This window comes from Equus przewalskii, chromosome 26 (assembly GCF_037783145.1).
Source record: "Equus przewalskii isolate Varuska chromosome 26, EquPr2, whole genome shotgun sequence".
Classification (NCBI taxonomy): Eukaryota; Metazoa; Chordata; class Mammalia; order Perissodactyla; family Equidae; genus Equus; species Equus przewalskii.
The window spans coordinates 10836745-10849378 of record NC_091856.1 but is presented as its reverse complement, the minus strand read 5'-3'; positions in this window follow the sequence as shown (position 1 = coordinate 10849378).

The following is a 12634-nucleotide window of genomic DNA, read 5'->3' as shown; positions in this document are numbered from 1 at the left end:
TCCTCTTCTTCTTCTTTTTTTTCTTTTTGCTGAGTAAGACTGGCCCAGAGCTAACAGCTAACATTCATGCCCCGCTTCCTCTACTTTATGTGTGAGATGCCTGCCACAGCATGGCTTGACAAGTGGTGCTTAGGTCCGCACCTGGGATCTGAACCAGCCAACCCTGGGCTGCCGAAGCGGAATATGCAAACCGAACTGCTGCGCCACCAGGCTGGCCCCCATAAAGTATGTTTTTATGTCACTGACTAATCCCTACACTCTATAGTATTTGCCCCTCAACTGTTCAGTATTCACATTGCTCTGCATATATTAATTTATGCTTACAAATATATTCACATATGACAATGTAAAGAACATTGCAAAGAGACCTGGAATCAAATCGTATGGACTTGGACAATCTCTGAATTCACTCATTTTCTGAATCTCAGTTTCATAATTGTTGAAATCCAACTTGGGTGGATCACTTGGTCAATGTGAGGTGACTATCCAATGAAGTTCTTTATGTGAAAATGTTTGAAAGCTTAAAAGTACTAGAAAAATGGGAAATATCATTAAATTATGATTTTATTTATTAGTTTCTCAAAAGCAGGGATGAGATCCTTTATTTCTTCTGTGTCCCACTATACTCTGATAATGCACCATATTTTCTATAAGTGCATTTAAGTTTATTATAAGAGCTCAATAAATATAATCCTTATTGCTTAGTTGATTGATTTATTGAAAATTGGCTGATTAAACTGAATATGGAATATAACAGTGAAGAGATGCATTTATCATGCTAGGGCGAATGAAAAGATAACACAATTGAAAATAAAGTTACAGACAAAAATGCTTCTGTTGAGAAAGTGAAAGCTTTGCTCCTACTAAATAGAAGAAGTGAATTTGTGCATGTACCAGACATAATTTGATTTTATGTGCTACTTGGAAGAGTTTATGATACTTTTTAGAGGAAGAAAAACATTCAGAAGTGGTGCTTAAGACATAGTTTTTCACTCAAAGACCCAAAGCCCGGGGTGTGGAAAATCAATGCGTTTTACTAAGGAATGGAAAAGTAAAGACAAATAGGCTTTGCATCTTGCTCTTGAGTACTGTTCCATCCAATGGCAGAAATGGGGTAAACTGAAATAAAACAATTATACGTTGTGATAAAACCTATTATAAAAGTAAAAGCAGTCCTGGTCTGGATGATGAGTATTATTGTGGCCTTTGTCACAGCATAGAGTTGCTTAGTAATAGTGTTGCTCAATTTCTACCAGGCTGGAAAATTGGTGGAGTCTAAGGGTTTCTTTCCTGGTGAGGCGCTAATGAAATGTTTATACATTCTTAGAGATGCATTGCTGTGTCTAGACTTTTTCCTTCCATGCTCCATCCTCCAAAAGCTTCTTTTGGTCAAAACAAATAGAACAGAACATAAATATAATCTCATGAAGATGCTTCTTGGGGGCTGGCCCACTGGCATAGTGGTTAAGTTTGTGCACTCTGCTTCAGTGGCTTGGCGTTCACTGGTTCACATCCTGGGCGCACACCTAACACCTCTCATCAAGCCATGCTGAGGTGGCATCCCACAGAGAAGAACTAGAAGGACTTAAAATTATGACATACAACTACGTACTGGGGCTTTGGGGAGAAAAGAAAATAGGAAGATTGGCAACAGATGTTAGCTCAGGGCCAATCTTCCTCAAAAAAAAAAGGCGGGGGGGAAGCTATTAAAAAAAAAAGAGGGGCTGGCCTGGTGATGCAGTGGTTAAGTTTGGATGGTCAGCTTTGGTGGCCTGGGGTTCACCAGTTCAGATCCTGGTTGCGGACATATGCACCACTTGTCAAGCCATGCTGTGGCAGGCATCCCATGTATAAAGTAGAGGAAGATGGACACAGATGTTAGCTCAGGGCCAATCTCCCTCAGAAAAAAGAGGAGGATTGGTGGCAGATATTTGCTCAGGGCTAATCTTCCTCAAAAAAAAGTAAATAAATAAAAGATGTTTGTGGGAAAGTCAAGTTCTTTCAGTAAAAAATTTAGGATCAGCTTATCAATTTCTACAGAAAAAGGTGCTGGGGATTATGTTGATTCTGAAGTTAAATTTGGGGAGCATTAATTTAACAATGCTAAGTAAGTTCATCAATATAGTATAGCTATCCATTTATTTTGGTCTTTAATTTCTCCCAGAAAGTTTTGTAGTTTTTGTGTAGAGGTCTTATTCCCAAGTAAATTATTTATTCTTTAATATTTTTGATGCTATTTTAAATGGACTTAAAAAAAACCTTCTTTCTCAGGATTGCTCTAACTATTTGGGTTCTTTTGTGGTTTCATACAAATTTTAGGATTTTTTTCTATTTCAGTGAAAACTACCATTGAAATTTTGATAAGGATTGCATTGAATCTGTAGATTGCTTGGGGTAGTATGGACATTTCAACAATATTAATTCTTTCAATCCATGAACACAGAATATCTTTACATTTATTTGTGTCTTCAATTTCTTCTTTTTCTTTTCTTTTTTTTTTGAGGAAGATTAACCCTGAGCTAACATCCATGCCTATCTTCCTCTACTTTATATGTGGGACAGCTGCCACAGCATGGCTTCACAAGCGGTACCTAGGTCCACACTCAGGATCTGAACTGGTGAACCCTGGTCCGCCAAAGCAGAACATGTGAACTTAACCGCTGTGCCACGGGGCCAGGCCCTGTGTCTTCAATTTCCTTCATCAGTGTCTTATAGTTTTTAGTGTACCAGTCTTTCACCATCTTGGTTAAATTTATTCCTGGGTATTTTATTCTTTTTGATGCAATTGTAAATGGGATTGTTTACTTAATTTCTCTTTGTAGTCATAATTCATTGTTAGTGTATAGAAATGTGACTGATTTTGTAGCTTACAACTTTAGTAAATTCATTTATTAGTTCTAACAGGTTTTTTTTGTAGAGTCTTTAGGGTTTTCTATATGTACTATCATGTTATCTGCAAATAGAGACAGTAGTACTCCTCCTTTCTAATTTGAATGATTTTTATTTATTTATTTGTATTTTTGTGAGAAAGATAGGCCCTGAGCTAACATCCATTGCCAATCTTCTTGTTTTATGCTTGAGGAAGATTAGCCTTGAGCTAACGTCTGTGCCAATCTTCCTCTATTTTGTATGTGGGATGCTGCCACAGCATGGCTTGATGAGCGACATATAGGTCCGCATCCAGGATCTGAAACTGTGAACCCCAAGCTGCGAAATGGAGCATGAGAACTTAACCACTATGCCACTGGACTGGCTCACCTTTTGTTTCTTTTTCTTGCCTAATTGCTCTAAGACTTTCAGTACTATGTTGAATAAAAGTGGTGAGAATGAAAATCCTTGTCTTCTTCCTGATCTTGGAGGAAAAGCTCAATTTTTCACCATTGATTATGATGTTAGCTGCGGGCTTGTCATATATGGCCTTTCTTATGTTGAAGTCAGTTCTCTCTATACTCAGTTTGTTGAAAGTTTTTATCAGGAATGCATGTTGAATTTTGTCAAATGCTTTTTCTGTATCTATTGCGATGATCATATGAGTTTGTCCTTCATTTTGTTAATTTGGTATATCATGTTGATTGATTTGCACATATTGAACCATCCTTGCAACCCTGGAATAAATCCCACTTGATCATCATGTATCATTTTTTTAATGTATTGTTAAATTTGCTTTGCTAATATTTTGTTGAGGATTTTGCCTGTTTTATATTTCATTGATTTCTGCTGTTATCTTTATTATTTCCTTCCTTTCTTTCTGGTACACCAATGAAATGTGTTTTAGATGTTCTGATTTTGTCTCGAGGTGCTTGATTCTTTATCATCTTCCTTCTGTTGCTGAACTCATTCAGTGAATTTTTAAATTTCTGATATTTTACTTTTCAGTTTTAGAATTTCCATTTTTTTGTAGTTTTTATTTCTTCATTGAGATTTGGTATCTTTTCTTTCCTTGTGAGCATATTCTCTTTCACTTAATTTAAGTAGTTATAATAGTTGCTTTATCATATCTTCTGCTGATTCTAACATTTGGGCTATCTCAGGGTTGTTTTCCATTGATTGCCTTTTTATCTTGAAAGTGGGTCACATATTCATGATTCCTTATATTTTAGTAATTTTGATTGTATCCTAGACATTGTGAATGTGATATTGTGGAGACTCTGAATTCCATTAAATTCCTCTGAATAGTTTTGATCTTTTGGTTTTAAGATGGACTTGATTTGACTCAAACTGCAAACTTGATCTTTTTGTTAATAGTTCATTTCCTACTTCAAGATTTTTTTTTATCTTTAGCTGGGCTGTGTATACATGGCACAGGGATCAATCAAGAATTGGGCCAAGATTTTTACATAGAATTTGATGTTCCTCTTCTGTATCTCCCCTTTCTGGAGTTCCCTCCTTACTTTACAGTGGCTATTTTTTCCCAAAACTCTGCTGGTTTGTCCAGAAAGACTGCCAGTTTGCTATCCACTTTTTGCTACTCCATGCAGTGCCTAGTTCAGCCTATAGCTATAAAAATGTGAAACTCACATCAAAATATCACTCCTTCCAAGTGTGTTTTTTTTTTTTTATATGTTGTACAATGTTTGTAGTATCTCTGTAGGCATCTCTGAGATGCCTGAGTCTGGTAGGGAGCGTATTCAGCAGCAGAAATTAGAAGTCTCCCCTTCATATTTTATGATTAGAATGTTTGTACCTCTTCCTTTCTTTGTCATAGCCTCCTTCCTGATTCATTAACTGATCATATGTATGTTGTTTCCTAATATACCTCAAAAACAAAGTAAAGGTGATATTTGGGATGGAAAATATGCCACAAAGAATTTGAAATCTTCCTGAGGCCAGATTTCAGCATAACAAAAGAGTTAAATAATATGGAATAACTCAATAGTCAGACTTTAATATATTATTATCCTATTAAGGGTTAAATGTGGCATTATGTGAAAGCAGCTGGCTCATAGGAGGGGCTCATTACATTTTATTATCTTCCTTTTTTCCATCTGGCTTTTTAGTCTCTTTTCACCCCTAGTCTACTTCTCGTCTGTTCCTTCCTTCACCAGTTAAAATGAAGGCTGACCTCCAGAGTTCACATCCTTTAGCCACATCATCCTCTTTGATCACTTCCTTCTAACTCTCCCTCCTTGTTGTGCCTTATTCAAATATAACCATTTAGGAATCCATGATTAACTACCTTATTTTATAGAACTCAGCAAACAAATGAGGAAGATAAGTGATGGGATGAGAAATAATATTTAAGTCATGCATAATATCTACATAAAATGTGCTAGGTAACTTTGTCACGTGTATATGCTACTTTTAAGTTCCTTTTCATTAATTAATGCTGTTGGAAAGTACAACATATGATTGTCCCTCATAGTCTCATTCAGATGTAGACACTCAGGAATTCTTTTTTTTTTTTTTGCTGAGGAAGATTAGCCCTGAGCTAACATCTGTGCCAGTCTTCCTCCACTTTTTATATGTAGGTTTCCACCACAGTGTGGCTGATGAGTGGTGTAGGTCCACACCTGGGATCCAAACCTGTGAACCTAGGCCACTGAAGCAGAGTGCACTGAACTCAACGACTATGCCACAGGTCTGGCCCCCAGGAATTCTTGCTTAATGTCCTTGTTTTCAAGAACCAGAGAGCAAATGAGGAAGGCAGTGGGTGGATAAGGCAGTGTTATTTAATTAATGCATAATATACACTATGTATTGTGCTAGGTGTCATATATACATTATCTTTTAAAATTATTTTCATTAATTAATGATGATCGATAGTGTTAGTGTAAGTGTTGCCTTCATTTTTGTGTTAATTACTTCTCTCATTTATTTAAGACTATTAGAGTCTGTGCCTGTTACGGGCTGGGGATTCAATGCTGGAAATAGCATTTTCCCTGTTCTCAAGGGTTAGTTCTAGATGGCTTTGTAAGGTCAGTGAGAACATTTAGGCTCGTATAAAGGTTACACAGGTCATAAATGGCAGCCAAGACTTAAATCCATTGTCTGTCTATATTTCCTATACATATTAATTTTAGACTATGTTTGAGGAATAAGTTCAATATCAAGAGATATTTCAGGAGGACAAGAAGAACTGTGAGAAATTCTTAAAAAGTGAAAGAAAGGTTATCTATTAATGATGTTGCCATTTATCTGAAGGAGAAGTAAAATTTTGATTCTGAATTTTGATTTTGAATCAGGGTCTTTTCATTTTTGCTGCAAACTGAATTTCCTTTGTGGCAAAAACAAAACAAAACAACAACAAAAATATTTCTCTTCCAAGGTATTTTGACAACATTCTCCAGAAATCACCACCATATATGTGGAGTTAATTTAAAAAACATTCTTAAAAATAAAATATGAGTTTATTGTGCAGAATTGGGGCAGAAATATAAAATCAGAGGGGCGATGATATCTTCAGAAGCACCACTATGTATTACAACTCAATAGATACTCAAAGGGGAAATTTTTCTGACCTCTTCAGTATATTTTATTCAGTCATTTATCCTCCCCTATTTTCCCCTACGTTTAAAGATTAGTTGCTGTTTTACAGAAGTATTTGGAATTGTAGTTTGGGGGATAAAATAATATATAAAGTCCATTTTTCTTATTTCCCTGTGTGGTGTTTCAGATACTCGGACTTGTGTTTTTACTATTGTTATTCCATTTCAATTAATTAATTCAACAGTTAATGATTGCCACTATTTTTAGTTAACTTGGTATTGGACTTCATACAGAGAACAGTGAGCCGTAGTTCTGCCATTGGGGAGATTTTGCAAGCCTACAAATGGTTATAGCATAAAAGAAAAATTGCTGTGGTAGGTAAGGGTCAGGGAAGCATAGAGGAGAGGGTAACTAACTCAAAGGGGCATTGGAAGGCTTTACAGAGGATGTAACACTTGACCTATTTCTTCTGTTATTGCTAAGATCTCACTAGAGTGGAAGGAGAAATGTGACAATGCAGAGGAAATAGCATGTGCTGTTGTCCTTAGGTGAGAAAGAACATGAAATAATTGGGTAACTAAGTAAGGAGTGGAGCACGATATGTGCAAAGAAAATGGGGGCAACATGGGCAGGAATCAAAAAGGTATACAATGTAGCTGGAAATGTAGGTTGAGGCCAGATAAAGTCTCTGGGTAAAATTTAAAAAAACGAAGCATAAGTAAACAAATATTTCAAAAGCATTTCGAATAAAGGGTACTGAAAAATATATGTTTTATTTGTTAAGTACCTGTATGTGTTGGCTTTCCTTGGAAAGGCTTAATTTCAAATATTTTTTGTCTTGCTCCTATAAGTTTACTTGCATTTCTTAGACTACTTAGTCCTAATTTTTGTGAAATCACAGTCATTTTCAGAAAGTGATACTATTAGACAATTGATCTTGAAATCTCTTTCTAACTCTGAAATTCGGTGGTTCTGCATGTGACTTTCTTTTGTACTGTCTATATTTAAAACTCTTATCTCAAAATATGTGAGCTTCTTTTGTAAATTCAAAGGATGAACTCAAAGATGTCAGTTTCTTATCATTTCCTGCAGAACCAATCTACTTGTTAATTTTCTCCTAGCCTCAAACACCTCCTTGTTCCTCAGCCTATAGATGATAGGATTGAGCATGGGGGCGATGATTCCAAAGAACAGGATAATCAGTTTCTCTGAAGTCCTGTCTTTGGACTTTAGCTTCATGTATGTAAAGAGGATTGTCACATAAGACACAATCACCACTGTTCTGTGGGCCAAGCAGATGCAAAAGGCCTTTTTTCTTCCTTCCACTGAATTGATTCTCAGTACAGAATAGATGAGGAAAATATAGGAAACAGGAATTAGCATAATGGAGCAAATGAAAATATTAGATTACCCAACATTATTATACTCTTGTTCAAGAAAATATCTGTGCAGGCCAGCTTCATTAAAGTCAACATTTCATAAAATATGATTAATAATATTTCTCCCATAAAAGAACACTCATAATGTGAGTAAATTTTGTGCCAGCCCATTGAGAAAGCCTAATCCCCGTGAGATAGTTACCATATACACACAAACATACACACAAAGTACTTTGTTTATAATGATGGGCTATCTCAGAGATTTGCTGATGGCCATGTAGAAGCTATATGCCATCACTCTCAGGAACACACACTCTATGGACCCCATTACATAAAGAGATAGACATTTATATAATGCAACCTGTGAATGAGCTAGTTTTTTTTTTATTTCTTTTTCTTTTTTTTTTTTTTAGGAAGATTAGCCCAGAGCTAACATTCACTTCCATCTTCCTCTCCTTTATATGTGGGATGCCTGCCACAGCATGGCTTAATAAGCAGTGCATAGGTCCACATCCAGGATCCGAGCTGATGAATCCCAGGCCTCAGAAGCAGAGCATGCAAACTTAACTGCTGCACCACCAGACTGGCACTGATCTAGTTTTTTTATGACAGGAAGTTTGTCAGCATAGAGGGAACAAAAGAGGATGTGTACCAGGTGTCCAGGAAGGAGAGGCTATCAAAAAAGAAGTACACAGGCATGTGGAGCGGGATTCCAGAAGGGTTAAGATGACCAAGGTGCTGACCCCCAGGAGGATGACCATCACTAAGCACATGACAAAAAGGACTTTTGTCAGTTCCTTGGTACTCAGAAAGATCTCTCAGAACGAACTCAATTTTGGTTGTCCAATTGGTCCTTTCCGTTTTCCTTTTTCATACTTGGAATAAGCCTCAAAAAAGAAACAGCATATGAGTTAAATGAGGGGTCTCAAATTATATAAAATAAGCGGTAGCTGGGGTAGGATGTCCAACAACTCTGCGAGCACTAGCTGGAGAAGTGGGAACGGCAGCGAGATTAGCTCACGGGATTCCCCTCCTAGCCCATAAAGCAGCTGAGCCGCACTGGTAACTTAAAAATGCAGGCTTCTGCATTCCACTTTCTGAGGCTGTAATGTGAAAGATCTGGGGCAGGAAAGGATGATTTGCATTTTTAACAAACGTCTGTTATTTCTGATGCAGTTGCTACCCAAACTCTACTTTAAAAATCAATATTTTGGAGAGAACATGCTTTATTGTTTTCAGCAAAGATTTATTTGATGTTACACTATGATATTCACTAACAATATCATTTGCAGGATTTTACAGTTTAAAAATGTGTTCATGAAAATTACTTATTTTACTATCATTATAATTCTGTGAAGAAAATGAAATCTAGAGAGAATAAGTTTATATAAAATCATAGCAAGTGAACAAGCTTCCATTCTAATCTGATTCTTATGACTTTAAATCCCATGTATTTTCTACTACACTTTATTATTACCCAAAACCTGTATAAGTCGGCAAAAGGGTGGGAATCAGGCAACCTTTTTTTTTTTTTCATAATGCTCTCCAGATGATTTTAATGTGCAACCAAGGATGAAAGCCACTGATCTAGTGGAGTGTCTCTCAAACTTTAGTATGTATATGAACCCTGGGGGAATCTTGAAAAATACAGATTCTGATTGAGTGCAGCTGAAGTGGGTCCTGAGATCTGCATTTATTAACATGTTACTGGGTGATGCTGGTTTTCTACAGAACACACATGAGTAGCAAGGCCTCTCAGATCATCTCTCTCCAATATCTTGGAGAGCATCATTGGTACTTCAATTGTGTGTAGAATAGTAAGTGGATAGTAGACAATGTGAAACAATATTCTGGTGAAACCTGGAAGTGAGACTTCTGTGTAGTTTATTGCAAACAGTTTCATGTTCTTTAGATTTTAGATATACAAGCAACCAAATTGCACATAGGCTGTCCATATGAAAGTCCTTCCTCCTCCACTTGTTGAATTTGCAGTTAGGGCCAATGTTTTTTTAAAGAAGGAATTTGGGGTCAGTTAAAGTACCTGGTTTGTGCACCAAAGAGCATGGAGTAAATGTCTTCAATTTTAAAGAGTAAATTAAGTATTAAATATTAAAATTAAAGAGTAAATATTAGCAAATAACCTTCCTGTTTAAGCAAATAAATCACAGAATGTCCTTTTAAAAACAGCTCTGCATTCTCATGATATTCTACCCCAGCTGCAAAATATATCCTTAGTGTTTTCAAAGAATGGCTGTGGAGATGGTATAGGATTTGCTTGTGATAGTCATTTGCCCACATGTTATGCTGCCCCCTTGAGGAAACAATGGTCAGGCCGTTTAGTCAGCATAGAAGGAAGTTTAGAATCCTGCTGGCTCTGGAAAGGAGGACTCTTATCCAATCCAAGCTGTGCCAAACTGTACAGGCTTACAAAGAAAGCAGGAAGAGATGGATAGGCCAAGATCCACTCCTATTCAGCACTGCTCAAGGCTGGAATTGGATTTACTACAGAACCATAATCAACCTGTTCTTAGTCTGCCAGTCAAACTCTGATAGAGGCTTTGAGCAAGCATCAATAATCTGGAGTCTATACTGAAGATTTTTTAGGGAAGGTATGAATCAGGTAAAATGCCATTTATCACAGTAGAAAAAGTATGTAAAATCTCAATTTAAATAGTTTAGCAATTTTTTCAGTCTAGAGATTACATTGAGGCTGAGTTGCACCACATACCAATTTGGATGTTTTCCATATCCTAGGTGATGACAGAAGAGATAACTATAGTTTTTAAAGAATTTTTTCATTTGGGGCACTTTAATGAGCCTTTGGTTTTATAAGATTATGACCCATGTCCCAGCTTTAGTGCGATAGGTTAAAAAAATAGTAACAAACTTCTCTGCCAAAAAAATTGTAAAAGAATAATTTCGTTTGGTTGAAACATTGTTCTCATGTAACTTATTTGGGTGCTTCACGTAGGTAATGTTGGATATAGGACTTTTGAGGACCCCTAGTGACTTGGGGAGAAGAAAGTCAGAAATGGGTTAAAGAGCTCTGTTCTTGAGAAGGAAGCTTAGCCACATGGTGGCAGAGCAGGACCTAAGAAGATGTTCAGGAAGCAATTCTTTGTGATCAGGTCAATGAACTTCAGAAACAATGATGTTGGACACCCGGTTTTAACTTGCTTCTTCTTCTGTGCTGTGATTTTTCCCCATTATCTTCAGACCTTTAATCAAAGTTTGTTTTACCTAGGTCAGAGGTTTTGTGGTGAACAAATTGTGTTCACTACGTGGGTGTAGCACATCAAGGAAAGGAGAGCTTTGCCTGCAGAAGAAGGTGCCTCAGAGTACCTGAAGTATATATATTCACTATTACCTCCCAATTGCTTAAATTAGATGGTTGGTGATTTTTATGCCAATTAATCTGAGAAATGGGAATATCTATTTAGGTGAATTCTTTTGAGATGCCTACAGTATAGAGTGAGACTGGATTACAAATTAGGTTTTAGAGTTACAATAAGAAAACTGAATAGCTTGATGTCTTCTTGGTTTTCATTGTACAGTTTCAAAATTTCTGAATTTGTTGTGAATTTCAAAATGCCACTCCTATTCACATAAGCTCATGTAAATTCTGAGTTTAGAACCAAATGTGATAATTTTTAGGTTAAATAAAATTCTTTTTTCTTCACTCACTAATTTAAGAAAAATGAATTAAATAACTGATATATATATATACAGTTCTTATAACAATGCTTAAAACTTTATAAGTTTTTATTCTTATTTTTATTATTAATAACCAAGAGTTAATGTGGCTAAATGAGGTCTTTCTACTGCATTATCAATAAGACATGGTAGGATTAACAAAGGTCTGGACAAAGCCATTAGAATATGTTTGGATTAAGGATTCTAGCAGTGTGTGATAATAGATTGAGAATGGGATGAGACACATCCTCCAGACTTTTGATTGGTTATTTGAAATACAGTAATAGATCTAATATAATTAAGTCTTTAGGGTATTTTTCTTGAAGTTTTCAAAAGTTCTGAAATTCTGAAAGCAATTTAAAGTTATGGCTTAGAAAACTGCATAAGTCCCTGAGAGCAAGAAATATTTAAATTGCCTTCTTTAGCCTGGAGAAGATTCTTTAGAGAATTTCCTGAGTCTTCACATGGGGCAAACTTTCCACGTGGGTTTGAAGGGCAAATGAAACCTTCCATATTCTCAAATATTCATTTTCCTCTTACTTTTGAACTAGCAGAACCAAAATACACTCTCTTTGTAATCAATCATATTTGGCTGTAATGCATAGAAGGTTTCAAGGCAATTTTGAAATAGTACTTTTGTCATCAATGTTTTTCAGACAATAAGTCCTGTGACATTATGGCTCTTCAGTGGTAATGCCTTCAGAGATTCATCATCCTCATGGAAAATTTTGTACAATAGTCTACAAATAGAAGATCAAGGCAAAACAGTCTGCTGTGTGTTGCACCCTAGGAGGTGAGTCCACCTTCCATTTACAGGTAATTGTTGAAAACATACTAGTGACGCAAATCCAACGAGATGTCAGTCCATGAACTGAGTTGAAATAAGCCATGTGTTTTGAGGATAGAATATTTCTTACTGTAGGCAGTCTATAGAGAATGGGAATTAAAAAATTCTAAGGGAATTTTCTTGAATATAGTAAGAAAATGGAGAAAAATGAAAAAATATGACAAAAAGAGTAATTTGAATATTCCAAAAAGATGGATATTTAGGTCTAGAATTTATCTTACTGGGAATAAAGATTCATTTAGTCAGAATATAGTTTCCTGGTCCTTGGTTCAGCATAAGTGCTTGCATG